Source organism: Peromyscus californicus, unplaced genomic scaffold, assembly GCF_007827085.1.
Source record: "Peromyscus californicus insignis strain IS unplaced genomic scaffold, ASM782708v3 Scaffold_4__1_contigs__length_199733344, whole genome shotgun sequence".
In the NCBI taxonomy this organism is placed as follows: Eukaryota; Metazoa; Chordata; class Mammalia; order Rodentia; family Cricetidae; genus Peromyscus; species Peromyscus californicus.
The window spans coordinates 104726570-104745434 of NW_026294562.1; the positions used below are offsets into that span (position 1 = coordinate 104726570).

Genomic DNA, 18865 nt, shown 5'->3' on the forward strand with positions numbered 1-18865 from the left:
CCTGCCTGCAGCCTTCCTTGGTGGATGCCCCATGGTCCCGGCAGTTCCACTATCCTAAGGTCTCCATTGCAACTTAGATATCACATTTCTAGCCTTGTGCCACTGATTCTTAGGACCTCCTTGCAGAGAAACTGCTACACATTGTCTGGCCCTAGTGACCTTCTGGAACCTTGGTGCAAACCTCCACAACCCCCTCACTCTTCTTATATTTGCCATACCTGAAAATCTAGTACCATGTGGACAACATTGCCAAGCTCTGCTTTCAGCTCAGGACGTAGCTTTATCCTTTTGGACCAAATTTGTAGTGGCCTCTGTACGTCTTGGTGGCTGAATCTTAGAAAATACTTCTTAGATGGTTCATTTTTTTTTTTTGTTGGTTTGTCTGTTTGTTTTTAGCAGAGAGTCCCTGGATGGCTAATCTTGGTTGTCACTTTGACAGACCTGGGAAGAGGGAACATCAATTGAGGAACTGATTCCATCAGATTTGTCTCTGAGTATCTCTATGGGGCATTTCTTGATTGCTAAATTGATGGAGGACAGCCTACCCCACTGTGAGTGGTCCTACTCCTAGGCATATGGTCTTGTGTTGTATAAGAAAATCAGCTGAGGGCTGGGTGTGGTGGCACACACTTTTAATTCCAGCACTTGGGAGGCAGAAGCAAGTGAATCTCTGTGAGTTTGAGGCCAGCCTGGTCTACAAAGCAAGTTCCAGGATAGCAGAAACCCTGTCTCAAAAATAAATAGATAGGTAAATGAATAAATACATAAATAAACAAATAGACAAATAAATAAAAAGAAAGTTATCGAGCAGAAACAGGGAACAAGCCAGTAAGCAATATTCATCTATAGTCTTTGCTTCAGTTGCTGCCCTGACTTCCCTCAGTGATGAATCACGACCTAGAAGTAGAAGATGAAATCAACCCTTTCCACTCCACGCAAGGACACAAACTAAAACCCCCTTCTGCAGCGTTCTCCTTCAGACTCTCTTTTTAAAGGAATCTGCATTTTCATAAGATGCAACTTTCAGTGACTGAGAGCTTGCCCTCAGGGCACCTTTTTTTTTTTTTAATCATCCAAGGCACAGCACGGGGCTTTCTCTTTAGTGGGGGCAACCCTTTCAACAACAGCTGCTCTTGTATCTGTCTTGCCTGCAACTGTGAGCTCCCTCCTTCCCCCACTAAACTACACGTTTTCATCTCTTCCTGCTTCACTTACTGTGGACCTGGATAAGAACAGTGAGCAGTAGCCGTGATAGGGCCTGATGACTGTTTGTGTTTTGTCTTGGAAGTTCTTCTACCAAACAAATGAGTCCACTATTCTTTTAGTTTGGCTTCATTTGACTTCTAGAACATGGGCAGAATGCACCCAGAGTCTCCGTTGGAATGTAATACAAATGACATCTAGTCCAGTTCCCGAGAGACTTTGTTCCCCTCTGAAACCTCATGAGCCAGACCTCCATTTCCTTTCCTTGGCATTCTTGTCCTCCAGACTCCCACCACAATGTCCCTTTGAGCTTTGCTTACAACTTTCTAGGAGATTCTCTAGTCCATAGCCCCAAGTTCTTCCACATTCCTCCTGCCAATCGATTCCAATGACCTAAGAACCCCTTGGTCAGGTTATTATAACAAAACCCTACTCATGATACCAGTTTTCTGTATGAGTGACTTTTATCATTGCTACAACAAGCTGCTATTTAGAAAAGGTTGCTTTGAACTTACAGCTGGAGAAAGGACACAGTCCATCACTGAGGGAAGGGATAGTGGCAGGGTCACCTGGTGGCTAGTCATACTGAGTCCACAGTTAGAAAGCACAGAGTGGACAGGAAGTCCGGCTGGGCTATACAGTCTCAAGGCCTTCTCCAAGTGACCTACTTCCTCCTGTGAGGTTTCACCTCCTGAAAGTTCTACAACCTTCCAAAACAGCACGATGAGCTGGAGACAAAGTGGTCGAACACATGAGCCTGTGGGGGATATTTCACATTCAAACACAACACCTGTGGTCCCAGCACTCAGTAGACTGAAATGGGAGAATCATTTGACTCTGGAGTTGAAGGCCAGCCAAACTGATGGGGGGGAGGAAGGGAGGGAGGGAGGGAGGAAGGGAGGGAGGGAGGGAGGGAGGGAGGGAGGGAGGGAGGAAGGAAGGAAGGAAGGAAGGAAAGAAGGAAGGAAGGAAGGAAGGAAGGAAGGAAGGAAGGAAGGAAGAGAAAACGATCATTATGAGTTTCACCTAGGAAACACTGTAACGCTATTACACACAGGAACAATAAGGATGGGGTTTCTGACCCTTGCAGAGACCATTCTGTTCCCAGGCACTGGTCAGGGGTCTAGATCTTTGCAGAGCTAGGTAGAATGGGTTGGGTTATAAAGATTCTGACAAGTAGAAGGAACAAGGCTATCCCGGGAAGGAATGAGCTATAAGGGGATTCAAGCCGAGGCTGGACAGCAGGTCAAGGGCCTACAGAGATATCCTTTCCAAGGTCAGGAGAGGAGGAGGAAGAGAGAGATCCAGCACAAGAATGGATAGAATCAGCATGGTTCTGCAGGTCTGGATCCCAATGCTGCTGTTTACTAATTTTGTGACCTGGGGCATCTCCCTGAGGTTTAAGTCTGTCATTGGCTAAGTGGGGCTAATAACTGTGAGAATTTAATGGGAAGACACCTACCCTTCAGGCTCCTTAATGGCACCATTAGATGACTAAGCTTATAAAAACCAGTTGGCAGGGTCCTGGGGCCAACATGTTGGCAAAGATGCAGCATCTACCCCTCAAAAAACCTTGTTGGGCAGCCTGGCTCTTCCTGGCGTGTCTTGATCTTCTGCTCCTCAGAGATCAGAGCCACTGCCCCCTCCATCAGGCGAGGTGCCCTCAACATCACTGTCTCTCTAGGTTTCTTGCCTCATCTGTCAGCAAGGTGGAAGCTGCCAGATGGGCTCCGACAGGCCTCCCGGTCTAAGACACACTCTAAGGACGCTAACCAGCCACGTGACAGAGTCTGTTTCTCTGCTGATTGAGACACTGCATCTTTACAAAATGAGGAGGCTGAGCTAGACGACAGTAGCACCCAGAGGCCACCATAAGGTCTCCCCAGGAATCAAGCCAGTCAACCTCACAACTGCTGTGTGGGTGCTACCATGCGGGTTCTGCAGTGCAGCTGGTCTCTTGTCCAAGGTCACACAGCTAAGGAGCCAAGGCAGAGCCCATGAATGTGACCGATGCACGATACCCCTCTTCTGGCTCCATACACTGAGGTATAGAAGGGAGCCTGAGCATTCTCTGGATGCCATGGCTTTGTGGGCTGAAGGAGACACACTTTACCAGACATGACCCCTGCGCTGTCTTAGAAGACGAGAGTCGCCCTGCCAGAGGCCAGGCTGCCTGTTTCCCTGCTTGCAGACCTTGACTGAACCCTTTAACTTCTCTGTCCCCAATTGCCATGTGCTTCTCCTAGAAAGCCCATTTTACAGACAAGGAAACTGAGACCATGAAAGGATAAAGAACTTTCCCAGTAACTGGTGGAAGGAGGCCTGGATCCAGATCTGCTTTGTTGCCCAAGGGCTTCTGTGCCCCATCCTGGGAGTCTGGCTATCACCCAGGAAGCAGAGACATGCTGAGGCTGTGTGGAGCTGACGGAAGAGCTTTTCTGTGAGGATGGAAAAAACATAAAGCCAGGCAGGCTTTCAGCCCAGTACCAGCTGTAGACATAGGGGAATGGGAGAGTCAGACCCGGTGTCGTCGTGGGACATTGTGTTTGAGTGGTAGCCGACAACGGCATACTTAACTGTTTGGTCTGTCAGGTAACCAGATGGAGATACACTTAGGTGGCCAGGGACAGGGCTGAGGCGGGGTAACTGAGAGGTTGAGGTAATCATTAACAGAGATCAGGAAATTGGAGGGATGAGTGGCCCGGGGTTTTTCCCTGCAAGGTGGGCCAGCAGCAACCAGGATGACCAGGTCTCTGCGGCCTCCCTAGTACCACAGGTGTGGCGTCCACAATAATTCAAAAAACATTAGCCACCTACCCGCTTCTTCCCTTGTGTGACCCTGTCCCATATTCTCTGCAGTTACAGAAGAAGAGTGGATTAAAAAGACAAGACCCCAGCTGTGTCAAGAGCTATGTTAAGATAGCCACAGACTTGTGTAAACAACCCCCTGTTATGCTTGTACAAACACCTTGTTATCACAAATTGTCAATATGGTTGTAAAATGTTATCACAAGTTCTGAGAATGTACCATCACCCAAGACTTTAACGTCAAACTGTAGTAATTCCTTCTTGTTTCACCCCTGATCTCCCACCTACTTGTTTCTCTTTTGCTTTAAAAAAGGACCCTACTCCCTCTGCTCTGTGTCTGATCTCAATCTACCCCTGGCCCTAACTAGTTAGAAGTTCTGGTACCCCGCGGTGATGGAATAAAGTTGCCTCTGCTCATCTAACTTTGGTGGCCTGATCCTCAATATTTGTGTGATTCCCAGACCCAACAGCAGGATGCCATGCCCAGTCTACCGTTGGCAGCCTTGGTCATCCATAAATCTCCATGGTATTCCCAACAGCCTGGTGTGAGTGAGAACTACAGTTCTCATTAGATAGAGTGAGAAACCCAGGCTTAGTGTGTTCCAGGGCATTCTGAATGAAAGCCAGGCAGAAAGAGCCCAAAATCTGGGCCCTGGGGCTTCGAAAAGTCCACACCCAGCGCAGATAAGCGCCCGGGACAGGATAGGGTCTGCTTTCCTTAACTGACTGGGACCCTCTGGGCACCTCACCAGGGCCTACATTCCTCTTCTCCAGCCAAAATCTTGGGAATAGGTGTGAAGATACAGATGGGAAGGGAGAGGTGCTCATCTCATTGGGTCTTCCCATTCGCAGCTGCCCTGCCTTGGCCCTGGCTGAGTCCCTGTATGAGATGCATATCCCAGCCAGTCAACATCCTCTGCCAGCATTTGGTAGGGCGTGCAGATCCGCCAGGGCCAATGCCACACTGGGCAGTCAGCGCCTCGGGAGGCTCTCCTACTGCGGACAACACTGGGGTGGGAAGGAGGGAGTGCTGGGGCCAGGGCCACCCTCCCACTTCCTAGCCAGCACTAGCGGGTGGCCTCTGGGAGACTGGCCTCTCTGGTTCGCATGCGCACTCAGCTGCCGGTCCTTGCTCCCTCATCCCTTCCCGAGACCACGCCTCTGCCTCCAATGGGCGGAGGCTTAGAGGTTGGGCGGGCCAGAACGAAGCCCGGGGTCCAAGCTCCAGCTGCCGAGCTCCAGCCCCAGCCCGCGGGCCGCCGGGCAGCAACTCCTCGCCGAGTCCCAGGCTTCAGCGCGGGCTGGTCCAGCCTCCGCTCCAGTGCCTGCGCTGTGCCCTGTATCCCGGGAGTCCGGCTCCAGCTGCGGCGACGCGGCAGGTAGGAGGCGCTGCGCAGAGGGAGGCGTGTGCGAGCGCGCGTGTTAGTGTGTGTGTGTCTGTGTGTGTGTGTGTGTGTGTGCGCGCGCGCGCGCGCAGGTGTAGGTGCAGGTGCAGCACGAATCGGAACACGAGCTGCACATCCCGCGGATTCAGGGCTGGGAGGTGAGCTCTGGCCTGCAGGCCTAGGAGGCGGAGCACCACCCCCCACCCCCTTTCCCGCCCCAAAGATCCGCCCGGACTCATCCCCACCTCCACGCAGCCCTGGGTGAAGGGCCTCCCTTGCCTCCACCTGGGTATTTTGATGCTGTACTCCCGGTGCAGAGGCGCTGGTGTGTGCTTATCATCGGGCTTAACTCTTTCTAATCTTCCTTACAAGTCCCCTTTCCTGTCTCCACCTCTGTAACCCTCACCCCATTCAACCTTCTAACCTTTCTAGGTGCCTCTATCTCATGGCTTGGAGAAGGCATGAGGCCAAAGACCCCAGCTGTATGGTCCTGTGCCCCTTCTTGGCCATGGTCCCCAGGTTGAATGGGGGCCTTCTCCTTGGCTGCAGGGCTGGGTGTGTGGTGCTGGGAGCAGGGCGGGTCTGGCAGAGACTAGCGTCCCACCCCACCCCCAGCCCTCAGGCTTGGGGATGTAGGAAAGGTCTTCCTAAGGGGTTCAGAGTTGGAGTAGGACCGAAGATCATTAACAGGTGCTAAACGTTCCCCCAAACCTTTCCTGTGATGAGATTCAACCCCAGACCTCACACAGATGAGCCCCAGCTGCAGAAGGGAAGCCAGCTCCCCTCCAAGCCTAAGAGTCTAAAGTGACCCAGCCAGAATTGGCACCCAGGTCCCCAAGGCACAGGCCACGGTCTTCTCTCTGTGCCAGAGGGTGGAGCACTCAGCCAGGGCTGAGGGCAGCTAAGTGTTCAGGGAGCTAGGGAGACCTTCCTGGGAACCTCTGCCTTGGCAAGGGGTGGGGGTGAAAATGAGCCTTGCTGGTCCTTGCTACAGGCTTAGGGAGGTGAAGAAGGCCGGAGGGCTGAGTCCAGCTGCGGCTGCTGCCCGAGGCTGGGTCAGAGCTGAAGCCTGGGTGGAACCTGCCCTGAGAGGTTTCTTTTCCCCTACCGAGGCTGGTGGGCCCACAGATAGGCCCCTGACTTGAGTTCTGAAAAGAAGGCAGAGTCAGTCCCAGGCAGGGCCACCCTTGCCTGGGAGCTGATAGTTCATCCAAACAGGGATTGGGAAAAGTTCAGCAAAGGTGAAGAAAGGACCTTAGAATTTAAACCGTGAAACAGGCCAGGAAAGAACACGAGAAAAGGACAGAGATGTGACGCTGCGTGCCAGTCTGCGAGGGGGGTGTGTCTGGCAACTCTGGGGGAGAGGTTACTGTAGAGATTCCAGCAGGGAGAGCCCCCACTTGCCCTCTGTTCTCCTCAGCACCTCACCTGGGCTAGGTGTGGCAAGAGAGGAGGGAGATCTGTTTGGAGCAGGAGTGCAAAGTCCAGGAGAAACTTTACAGGCCCCATTACTGGGTAAGAGCAGGGGGCCGCCTCTAAGATGGGGACCAGTGAGGGGGTCTTGGGCACTGGTGGCAGGGAGCCTGTGGCTTTCGGTGGGACATCTGTGGGCTTTTCGGAGGCCTCTGCTGTCTCTATGTTCATCTTCTCTACTTTCCCTGAGTGCTCTTGGGATGGCTCTGAGATCCGGTCCCCCCCTAAAAAGGAGGCCTTCCTTGGCCTCTCAGAGGGCATTGGGAGGCCACTCTCCACCCGCCTCTTGCCTGAGGGGCCTGCTTTCTTTCTCCTCGAGACTGGCTCCTTTCCCTCCTGCTTGCCCATGCCCTTGAAGCAGAGAGCTTTACCTGTGGCTCAGTTTCCCCTACTGAGGCTGAATGCTGCCTTGTCACAGAGACTTATGGGTGATGATGGTGACATTAGCTCTGGTCACTCGGCACTTTACTGTGAGGTGTTTGGTAGCCAGTTGACAGGCATCGTCACCGGGTCCCTTCACTGAGGAAAGAGACCGGTTTTGAGGCAAGAGGACTAGACAGCAGTGGGGTTTTAGGGTTTTTTTTTCCCCACTGAAGTGGGAGCCCCCTTGGCTTTAGTGAGTGAGAGGACCTGCTGATCACTGTAAGTCCTCTGCTTACTGTCCAATGGCCACCCCAAACCCCCCTTATCCCCTGGGGAGAAGCAGGGCCATGGAAGCTGAGGCGCACCTTACATACGTCTTGCAAAGGGCTCGTGGATGTGAGCCCTGACTGTCCCCAGTTACAGACATCAGGTCTGTCAGACCTTCTCCAAGCAGCCCTGTAGGCTCACTGGCAGGCTATCTGTAGCTTGTCGCGCTGATTGGGCCTTCCTCTCCCCTATCTCTCAGTGCATGTGGGGCCCCTCCCAACTGCCCAGATCCTCCAGACATCCTCTTTCAATTTCCCTAAGGTCGCCAGGCTTGGCCTTCAAGGCCCCCACCTCCGTAGCCTGTTCTCTGGGTAGTGGTGCCACCCTGGAGTTGCCTCAGATCGGGTGGAACTGTTAGCTCCCTTTATGCCTTAGGCCCTGTCTTTCCTTGCAAACTAAAGGCAAACTGGGCCGCATGCCTTTGGGGTACCAGCCTGGACCTCATGAAGCCTATTCTTGAGCTTAGATATGAGGTTGTAGAATGTGGGTTTTTTTTGCAGCCCAGTAGGGGCTGAGTTGCCACACCCCGTAGTCATTGCTGGGACCATTGTCCTTGGGACCCCAGGCTTCCCAGAGTTGGTTGTGAGAGTAGGGTGGCCTGTGGATGTATCCTGTGGTCTTATGTCTCAGGGGAGCATATGGTCAGGTGGCCACAACAGACCAGGCCTGTTCCTGGGTACTGTCAGGTGTGCAGAGGTGTGGGACAAGGGCTGAGAGTCTGCTCATATCTGTTCCTGCCTAGCCAGTCCCTGTTGGTACCCTCTGACCCCTGCTGGGTAGGCCGAGGTAGGGACTCCGTGACTTCTCACTAGTAACTATAACAGGGACCTTCATGTTGCATTGGGGGACAGTTCAAACTGTAATGTCATCCTCCTCCAAGCAGTGGGGAGCAGTTAGGCTCCATCACTCACCCCGTCTCCTGTTGCTCAGGGATGCTCTTCCTCATGATTGCTAAACCCAAAATGTCGGTGGCTTAAAACAATGTGGATTTATTTTCCTCTGGTCCAGGAAAGCAGAAATGAGCCTTGTGGGACTAAAACCAGCCTAGATCCTTCTCAGGGCTCCAGGGGAGAATGTGGACCTTGCCTCCTCTAGCTCTTGTGGCTGCTGACATTCCTTACGACTGAATCACCCCAGTTTCTACTCCATCTCGGTTTTCCTCTTCTGCACTCAAACCTCCCCATGCCTCCCTACCTTCTTGTTTGTATTTAAGTTCTATTTTCTTCGTTACTGTGTGTGCACGAGGTTTGTGTCTGGCTGTCCATGTGCTGTGGCTGGTGTGTGGAGGTCAGGACAGTTTTGTGTGGTTGTTTTCTTCCTTCTACCTTTGCATGAGTGGTGGAGATGAAACTCAGGAAGTTAGAGGTGGGCAGCAAGTGCCTTTACCTGGTGAATGGGCTTGTGGGCGCCCCCTCCCCATTTTTCTGAGCCAAGGTCTCCTGTAGCTCAGAATAGCCTTAGAACTTGAACTCCTCATCCTCCTACCTCTACCCCCAAAGTGTTAGGGACACCAGTGTGTGCTGTCACATATGGCTTCATTCATTCATTCATTCATTCATTCATTCATTCTGGGCAGTGGTGAGGAAGGATCCCAGAGTCTTATCCATGCTAAGCAGGTACTCTGCCACTGAGCCACGTGCCCAGCCCTGCCTCTCTCTTTCTTATAAGCACGCTTGCGCTGACCATTAGGACACATCCAGGATGCTCTCCCCATCCATCTGCAAGCCTTTAGTGCTACGCGAGGCCCACGGGGTCTAAGGATTCCCATATGGATATCTTTGGGAGCCATTATCAGCCCAGGGAAGAAACTGATTGTTGTGTCTTTGCAGACACCCCCCAGCGCACACACACACACACACCCAACTCTCTGGTACCTACAGTGGGTTCCCTAGTCAAGGTCCTGGGTATCTCATGAGGTCACTCTCGGTGACTTAGTGTGTCCTCTGCCTGCTTCCTTTCGGACAGGCCCAGGGCTGCTTTGTCTCTGGCCCTGGTGCCCACCTCGGGCCCATGGGAGCCAGAACCTAGTGATATTAGGAGAGGGGACTGTGTCACCCTGTCCCTGCGGTCATTCCTGTGACTGGATCCCATCCTGCTAGCACTGTGCTATGGTTTTAGGGCAGAGTGTAGCTCCCGTGAGATGTGCATTCAGTAAAGCTAGTGCATGCCAGGTCATTGAGCTGGGCATGGTGGCTCAAGACTTTAACTCTAGCACTTAGAGTGGCGAGTGGGGGCAAGGCAGAGCGGGGCAGAGGCAGGCTGATCTCTGTGGTCTATATAACTAGTTCCATCCTAGGCCAGCTAAGCCTACATAGTGAGACTCTGCGTGTGTGTGTGTGTGTGTGTGTGTGTGTGTGTGTGTGTGTGTGTGTGTGTGTGTGTGAGAGAGAGAGAGAGAGAGAGAGAGAGAGAGAGAGAGAGAGAGAGAGAGAAGAAAAGAAAACCAAGGCTGAGAGATTACTTCTGGGGTGGGAATAGGTATGAGGGTGGGGGGCAGGTTGGGCCTTGGTTCATAGCGGTGAACTGCTTAGCCCTTCCTGGCCCTTCCTCCTTGTTTTAGGAGTGGGGCGTTTCAGGCCCAACTTGATATCCTGACCTCCAGTTTGTCTCTACCTCGGCATGGGGAGGGGACACTGGCATCCAAGGCTGCTATGGGCAAGAACTGCACTCAGCTCAAAGCAGTGCACAGGGCCTGGAAACGTCACCAACATGTCACCTTAACACCTGGTCCGCCATCCTAGGAGGCAGTGTCTCCAAGGAAAGAGCCCAGCTGACCCAGAGCACCCTGGCCTGTGGGCCATGGCCTGCTTTTCCTTCCCACAGCCGGCACCACGCCACGTCCGGTGCAGCCAGGTCTCCTGGTCCGAGTCCTACGTGTGCCCCGGGCCTCCTTTTCCTTTCGGATCCCTTGTAAGTTACTCTGGGAGTCCTGAGCCTGGCTTTCAGGGTTTGCCTGCTCCTACTTCCTTCTTCCCCTCCCCCACACCCGTCCTCCAGCCTGGCCTAGCCGGCTTGCTCCTCCCAGCTTTCCTCCTCCTCCTCCTCGCCCTCCCACCTCCCTGAAGTCCTGGTCCACACAGCCCCCCTCCTTCCCAGAGCACTCATTGGCACTCCTGGGGTCTCTCTCTCTCTCTCTCTCTCTCTCTCTCTCTCTCTCTCTCTCTCTCTCTCTCTCCACCAGCTGACCTCTGGGGCACAGCCTTTTCTGACTCCTGCTGCCCTCCTCAGCCAGGCACAGAGCAGGGGCAGGGGCAGGACTGTGGCAGTGGAAATGGGCATAGGACAGGCTCCTACCTCTGCCCTGAATGTTCACTCCTCCTCCCTCTGGGCAGTGGAAACAGACCAGTCTGTTTCTAAAGCTGGAACTTGAGTTGAGAAAGGGCACCTCAGTTTCTCCATCTGAGAAATGGGCACCGTTACTAAAGCCCTCCATTTTAGAAGGAGGTGGAGTTAGGGTCCTAGCCTGCCCATGCAAAAAAACAGTCGAGGGGAGGTGGGGAGCAGGGGGGATGGTTGTCCTGGTGACAGATCTACCAGATTGGAAATCAAGTGACAAAGCCTTCTCTACCCCACCATCCATGGTAAGAACCTGCAGGCCAGAGAGGGCAGGAGCTTGCCTGGGGTCACATGGCCAGAGCTAGCTTCCTTTCATCACATTGTCTCTCCTGTGGGGAGTGAGTGGCACCTGTGTCCTGGGCCTGAGCATTCCGTCCCGCCCCTGCTCTGTTGCTGGGAATACAGGCTGCATCTGCCCACCCTGGCCCACTCCTGTTCAGTGTCTGCTCTGTCTGCTCTGCAGCCTGTGGTGCTGGCCTGGGGGCCTGTGGAAGGATGACCCGCTGTCCTCTGTTACCCAGGCTGAGGGCTTTCCTGGAAAGTGAGTCTTTGAGAACTCAACTGTGGAAGTTAGTCACCAAGGCAGGAAATCTCTCCTCGGTTCTGGGCCACGTTTTCCGCTTCTTCCTGTCACTGCCCATGGCCCACAGAAGCCCAGGGCTGAAGGACCCTTCCCCACCTCATCCCCGCAGCCTCCTGGTTGCAGAGGCCTCCCAGCTTCTGCCTGTTTATGCCACCTTCAGCAGGACCTAAGTCCCAAATAGAGAACAGCTGTGGGGTCAGGCCTATGACTCAGGACCACACAGAGCCAAGAAAGAACTGTTTTCTCACTGTGTATATGTGAAGGCGTCCAAGCTCCTGGACCTTCATTCCTTACGGCTAGTTCAGATCTGCTCCGTGTGCCTGGCCCTGCCTTTTAGCCTTGGTGAGGGGGCGGGATGGGGGTGGGGGACGGCATGGACATGACAGGGACATCACCTGGGTGGTGGTGTGTCAGAAGCTCACAGTGGCGCGGGTGGAGAGGGGATTGGACACCAACAGAAATGATAAGGGGAAGGGAAGGAGAAAAACAGGATTTCCCAGTGTGGGTGCCAGCCTGCCTGGCGTTGGCTGGGTGACTCATTTGGGCCTGGCTGCCTCAGCTCCACAGCCAGAAGTCTCTACTGCCAGAAGCCAGGAGTCTGGAACCCTGGGTGGCTTGAGCCCAGCTTTCCCTTCACACTTGCTGTGTCCCCATCCATCCGCCCTCCCTTCCTCGGCAGAAAAAGAGCTGGAGGCCTGGGGGGGGGGGGCAGACAACAGCTTTGGCAGGACCGAGAATATAATGGAAGTGGGGGCTTGCCCAGCCCCCGCTCATAGTGCTGGGGATGGAACCCTCACACATGCTAGTCACACACTCTGACGTGGAGACACATCCCATACCATCATGCTTCATCGAAGAGTAACCAGCATTCCCCCTGCCCTGCCACCTTTCCTGTTCCTGGGAGCACTGACCAAAGTGTGCCCTAGTGTGCCATGTCCCCCTGCCCGGAGCATTGATCCCAGTGTATCTGCCATGCTGGGCCCCTCTTCACCTGTGTTGCCTGGAGGGTTAGCAGTTCTGAGTACACCCGACTGGAAAGCCAAAAATAGTGCCATAGTTTGGGTCTGGAATGTTCCCCGAAGGCCATGTGCTGAGGGGCTTAGTCCCCAGCAAGGTGCTATTGATGAATGGCGGAACCCTGTGGAGCCCCGATTTCTTCCTCCTGCTTTCACTCCCAGCCACTATGGGTTGTGAGGTTCTGACTCACCTTGAGGTCCCCAACATTGCCTTCCAGCCCCACATTAGAGGCCTGAATGTCCTGGGTTCACCCATCATGGCTTGGAACCACTTAAAGTGAGTCGCATCAACCTTTTCTCTCTATAAGTTGGTTATCTCAGGTGTTTATCGCAGTAACAGGAAACTGATTGACACAGTAGCCATCATTGGTGAGTTACACCTGCTTTTTAGAAACTCATTAATATTTGTTTCATCATTATTAGTGTGTAGGAGTGGGGGGCATGTCACAGCAGGCATGTGGAGGCCAGAGGACAGCTGTGAAGTCAGCGCTCTCCCCCTCCCTTCCTCTCTCCCTCCCTCCCTTTATCTGGGAGTTGAACTCAAGCTGCCAGGCTGTACAGCAAGGTGCTTTACCCTGAGCTATCTCACTGGCCCTTGTTTGGGCTCTTTCAGACAAGACGTTATGTAGCCCAGGCTAGTCTTGAATTTCCTTTATTGTAGAGTCTGGCCTTAAACTCCTGATCCTCCTGCTTCTAACTCCCTCCTGCTGGGATTGCAGGCATACACACCACCATGCCCACTTTACATACCTCTGGGAGTCACACTCAGGGGGCACTATACCAGCTGAGCTATACCCCCAGCTCCCGGTCCACAGTTCCTTATCCATTCGTCTGTTGATGGGCGTTTGGGTTGTTCCCGTATCTGTAGTGAATTCTGCTGTAATGACCACAGCATGCAGATGGCTCTTCACCATGCTGATTTCATTTCCTCAGGATACGGATCTCGGAGTGGGATTGCTGGCCCAGGCTAGTTCTATTTTGGATTGTTTTGTGAGTCTGACCGGGTTTTAGTATATGGCTGAGACTTGCCTAGAACTCACGGCCCTCCTGCCCGGACCTCCCTAATGCTAGGATTATAGGCGCATGCATGTTTGCTGTGGTCCACGGTAGCCGCACATCTCCCCCATGCTGGTCTCATTTTTGTGAGGACTCTACCAGGTATGAGAGAGCATGTCCTTTTGGTTTTGATTTTCTATTTCCTGGTGGTTGCTGATGTCGAACAGTTGTTCGTGTGCCCGATGGCTGTTCATATTTCTTTTCTGAGAAACATCTCTTTAGGTCTTTTGCCTGTTTTCCAGCTGAGTGTCTGCTCTGTGGCTGTGGAGTTGCCCAAGTTCCTTATTGTTTTTAGAAACTCATTAATATTTAGAAATTAGTCTCTTATCAGAAGTAGGCTTTGCATTCTGTGGGCTGTCTTCGCTCCGTGGACCACTTCCTGTGTGTAGAGGCTTTTTGATGTCAGCCTGTTTGTCTGCTTTTGCCCTTGTTTCCTGTGCTTTGGGGGTCATATCTGAAAAATAACTGCCCAGGCTAGTGCCGTGGAGTTTCCCCGTTTTCTTCTGGCAGTCTTACAGTTTCTGGTCACTAATACATTTGAGCTGGATTTTGCGTATTTGAAATTAGGGTGTAATTAATTCTGTTGTGTGTGGGTTTCCCCTGTTCCCACCGCCTTGACTGGAGTCGAGATCCTTTTCCCAAGGGGTGATGTTGAGACCTTTGCTGAAAATCACTGAACTGTAAATGTGTGTCTAATCTTCTGGACTTCTGTTCCTGGTCTCATACCCCAGTGCCATGCTGTTTTGATGATCATAGTTCTGCTGTGTGTGTGTGTGTGTGTGTGTGTGTGTGTGTGTGTGTGTGTGTGGGTGTGGGTGTGGGTGTGTTGGCTAGTTTTATGTCAACCTGACACAAGCTGGAGTCAATGCCTCCATAAGATCTGGTTATAGGGCACTTTCTTAGTGATTAATGTGGGAGGGCCCAGCCTCTAAGCAGCACTCCTCCATGGCCTCTGCATCAGCACCTGCCTCCAGGTTTCTGCCCTGTTTAAGTTCCTGTCCTGACTTCAGTGATGAACAGTGGTGTGGAAGTGTAATCCCATTAAACTTTTTCCTCCCCAGCTTGCTTTTGGTTGTGGTGTTTTGTCACAGCAATAGAATCCCTAACTAAGACAACACAAACACACACATTTGGACTGGATCTCATGTAGCTAAGGCTAGCTCTAAACTCCTCATCCTCCTGCCTCTGTCTCCTTCATGCTGGGATTACAGGAACACACCTTGCACCAGCTCAATTCCTGGAGTGGAGGATATTTATTTATTAATTGAGACACAATACTTGAGACACAATCTTATGCAGCACTTCTGGGTGGGCAAGGATGACCTTTAGTTCTTGATCCTCCCGCCTCTGTCCCGAGAGCCGACCATGGACCAGCACACTGGACTTCTGTGGTGCTGAGGTGGGGCCCAGGGCATTGCACATGCTAGGCAAGCACTCTACCAACTAAGCTGCATTCCTGGACCCGGTGGCGTTTTTTTATTTTTAACCAACAATGTGATATCTCTGGCTTTGTCCTTTTTGTTCAAAATTGCTTAAGCAATTGAAGGATGTTTTGTGGTTTCCTATGAATTTTAGGGTCTGTTTCTCTTTCTGTGAAGAGGGTCTTCAGAGTTATGCTGAATGGGATTGAAGGGGGGTAGTATTTGCCTCAGCATCACTTCTTCCAGTGCATAAGCATGGAATATCTAGCCGTTCATTTGTGTCTTCCTTCATTCTTCTTGATGTTTTTCAGTTTTAGTGTGAAGGGTTTTCATCTCCCTGCTCATATTTATTCCTAGGCATTTTTTTTTCTTTCTGTAGCTGCTGTGGATGGGGTTTCTCGGTTTCATTTTTGGATAATTTATTGTTAGCACGGAAACACAACTGAGTTTTGCATGTTACCCCCTCTTTCATGTTCTTTATTTTATTATTTAGTTTTGAACATTACTCCTCTATCTGATTTGTTTAAGTTTTATCATTAAAAGATGCTGAGTGTTCTGAAATATTTTCCTTACATCTAACAAGAGGATTATGTGTTTTTCATCCATCTTTGGAGACAGTGTCTCACTATGTAGCCCAGGCTGGCCTTGGACTCTTGTCAATCCTCCTGCTTCAGCATCTCGAGGGCTAGGGTCACAAGTGGGAACCATCACACCCAGATCACACTGTCGTTGCTGAGCTGTTCTATTTCCCAGCACTGGATCGCAGTGAGTGTCCTTTTCAGGTGCTGGGGAGATCTGTTCCTAGTCCTTTGCTGAAGCTTTTCTGTAGCATCTAAATCCACACAGTAACGCTGTGCTCCTGGACTCCAGGTTCTCTCTCTCTCTCTCTCTCTCTCTCTCTCTCTCTCTCTCTCTCTCTCTCTCTCCCTCTCTCTTTTTCTTTTCTTTTTTTTTTTTTTTTGAGACAGGGTTTCTCTGTGTAGCCTTGGCTGTTCTGGAACTCACTCTGTAGCCCAGGCTGGCCTCAAACTCACAGAGATCCACCTACCTCTGCCTCTCAAGTGCTGGGATTAAAGGTTTGTACCACCACCTGGTGGAACCCCAGGTTTTCTGTGTCTGTGTTCCTTAGGAACCTCTGGCCTGTAACTTTTTTTCTTTTTATGTATGTGTATGTGTGTGGGTATGTGCACCTGAGTGCAATGCATGAAGGGGCCAGAAGAGGGCATTAGATCTTCTGAAACTGAAATTGTAGGTGGTCTGAACCCCTACATGGGTGCTGGGAACAGAACTCAGGTCCTCTGAGAGAGCAGAAGGTGCCCTTAACCTCTCAGCCTCCTCTCCAGCTTCCCTGTAACTTTCCTTTATGGCTTTGGTATCAGAGTGATCTGGCCCTGCTTTGCAATTTGATTTAATGAAATCTTTTAGTAATGTCTCTGTTTAATGTCATGCCTGTGAACTCCATCTGTGGGGATGTGTACAGCCATGAGTCTGTTTTCTATTATTTGAACAGACAACAACAAAACCCCTTCACACAGTCCTTTACTGATGGTCTTTGAGTATTTTCTAATTTTCAACATGCCAGTTTCTGCTGGGGCTTGACATGTCTGGGATTCCCGCACTTGGGCAGTAGGAGGAGGACCAAGAGTTCAAGGCCTTTAAAAAAAAAAAAAAGCTTTAAAAAGAAATCTGTGCTAAACATTCTTGTGTTTCACTGAATCTGTGGGATACGGTCGATACATTCGGAGCGAACTAACTAGACGATGGAGCATGTGTTGCTCATACTCAGCAGGAACTCTAGCGCTTTACAGAGTCACTGTGCAGATGTCCTCCCTTGCCAGGTATCAGAGCGCCACTTGTGGTCTTGATTGTTTTGTTTTTCAGGGTGGAACCCAGGGCTTCCTGTGTGCTAGCCCATGACTGTGCTACCGAGCTTCACACCCAGCCTGTGCTTGGGACATGTGTGAGCTAGCGTGTCATGGTGCTTGCTAGCCCTGCTGGTAGGATGGGCTGCTGTCTTGCTATTACTTTAATTTGCGTCTCCTTGTCGATTGGTGGGGTCCAGCATGTTGCCTTCTACTTACTGGATGTTTGGAGTTGCTCTTCCTTTTCTATTGCGCTGTTTTGTTTGTTTGTTTTGTTGTTGATTTTAGTTTTAGTGTTATTTTATTTTATGTGTATGGGTGTTTTGTCTGCATGTGTGTCTGTGTAACACACACACACACACACACACACACACACACACACACACACACACACACGTCTAGTGCCTGTGGAGGCTGGAAGAATGAATTGGATGCCCTGGAACTGGAGTTACAGGTGGTTGTGAGCCACCTTGTGGGTGTCAGGAACCGAACCTGGGTCCTCTGCAAGAGCACCAAGTGCTCTTAACCACAGAGCCAGTTCTCTGGCTACATGTTATGCTGGTTGCAGGCAGCCCCATGGCTGGAGTTCCACGGCCGTTTTCTTGGGATTGGTTCAGTGTGTAGTGTGAGGTAGGGTCGAGATCGCTCTTCTTCCCTGTGGAGAGCAAGGGAAACCATTTGTTGAAACTATGGTTCTTTGCTCAGTGCACCAAGCCATAAATCAGGTGTCCTTTTACCTCTGGACCGAGTAGACTGTTCTGTTCTGTTCCATCCCACTGATCTGTTTGTCTACCCTGGCAGTGTCTCGGTGACCAGGACTTTAGGACAGGCTGCTTGCCTGGGGTGTGGCTCCTCTAGCTGGGCCTCTGTTGATGGCCAAGGCTGTTCTTGGCCTTTGTGTGCCTCCTGCTGTTGGGCTCAGACTCAGCCAGTTCTCTGATTGTCCCGGCTCCATTATTTCTTCTTCCAGAAGCTCCCACTTCTGACAGAGACCCTGTAGGCTGTGTGGCCTGTGAAGGACTCCAGCCTAGTCCTGCCCTGGGGCCCTGTAGCCTGGAGTTAGTCACAGTGGCCGAAGGGCAGGACCATAGCCAGCTCAGCCTGGACAATGGGGTGTGGGCCCCCGCTGGCACACAGCCATCAGGAAGGCCAGGAGGCTAGCGGATGCTTGGCCCAGCAGGCAGAGGAGGGTGGCTCCTGCTGGCCCGAATGCTGACTGCATGTATGTTTGGGTACATACATGGGCATGGCATGCCTGGTGCCTGTGGAGGTAACAAGAAGGCTTTGAGTCCCCGTTACAGTTGTGAGCTGCCGTGTGGATGCTGGGAACTGAACCTTTATCCTCTGCAAGAGCAGTCAGTGATCTTAACCACTGAGATACCTCTCCAGCCCCAGCCCTGCCTCTCTTGAGCTTGCTCTTTGTATCTGGGATTCACTGCCACACTCAACTTTTGTGGCAATGGTTCTGTGGTTGCTGAATCCCAGCGCCTCCCTGTTGGCAGTGGGGATGCAGAAGTACTTGATGTAGGCCCTGTCCTCAGAGGGTGGGCTGGGAAAATGGACAAGGAGTGTCCAAATGGGCATAATGTAGCCAGTGCTGGGCTCCTGGGGGCTCCAGATGGCCAAGACAAGGACTGGATTGTGAAGGAGAGGCATATGAAAAGGCCCCGAGCTCACAGTTTGAGGGACCTGCAAGAAACGCCTGACACTGGAATGTAGGTCTCCAGGGTAAAGGATACAAGGGTGAGATTGGCAGAGAAAGGGAAGAAAGCGGACATCAGCAGCTGGGAAGCCCAGCCTGTCCTTAACATTACACAGGGTCTTGTCCAGCTGAAACACGGGCAAAAATGGCCACGCCTGGAGTACAGGCCGGGGAAGAGGCTGGTGTGTCAATCTGGGTTTCCTGCCTTCCTGTTTATACTTTGCTTTCTGAGATGATGCCTGAAGATGGGAGAGGCTGCCGTCTGTGACCCCTTGAGGCTCTGACCCCATGTGGTACTGTGTGGTAACAAACTCTTAGTTGGTGCGTGAG

At 51.9% G+C, this 18865-nt stretch overlaps 1 protein-coding gene across 2 annotated transcripts in view; it reads left to right on the forward strand.

Annotated features, from left to right (window-relative positions):
• The first annotated feature begins 5175 nt into the window (after positions 1-5175).
• The window catches only part of Capn5 (calpain 5), a 57212-nt gene continuing 43522 nt past the window's right edge, over positions 5176-18865 (forward strand). The window contains exon 1 of one of the 2 annotated variants that reach the window (XM_052763232.1): positions 5176-5390. The gene's annotated coding sequence lies outside the window, so the exon portion shown is untranslated. Of the gene's footprint in view, positions 5391-5443; positions 5555-18865 lie in introns of those variants that run through there. The other variant, XM_052763233.1, reaches the window with a different exon arrangement.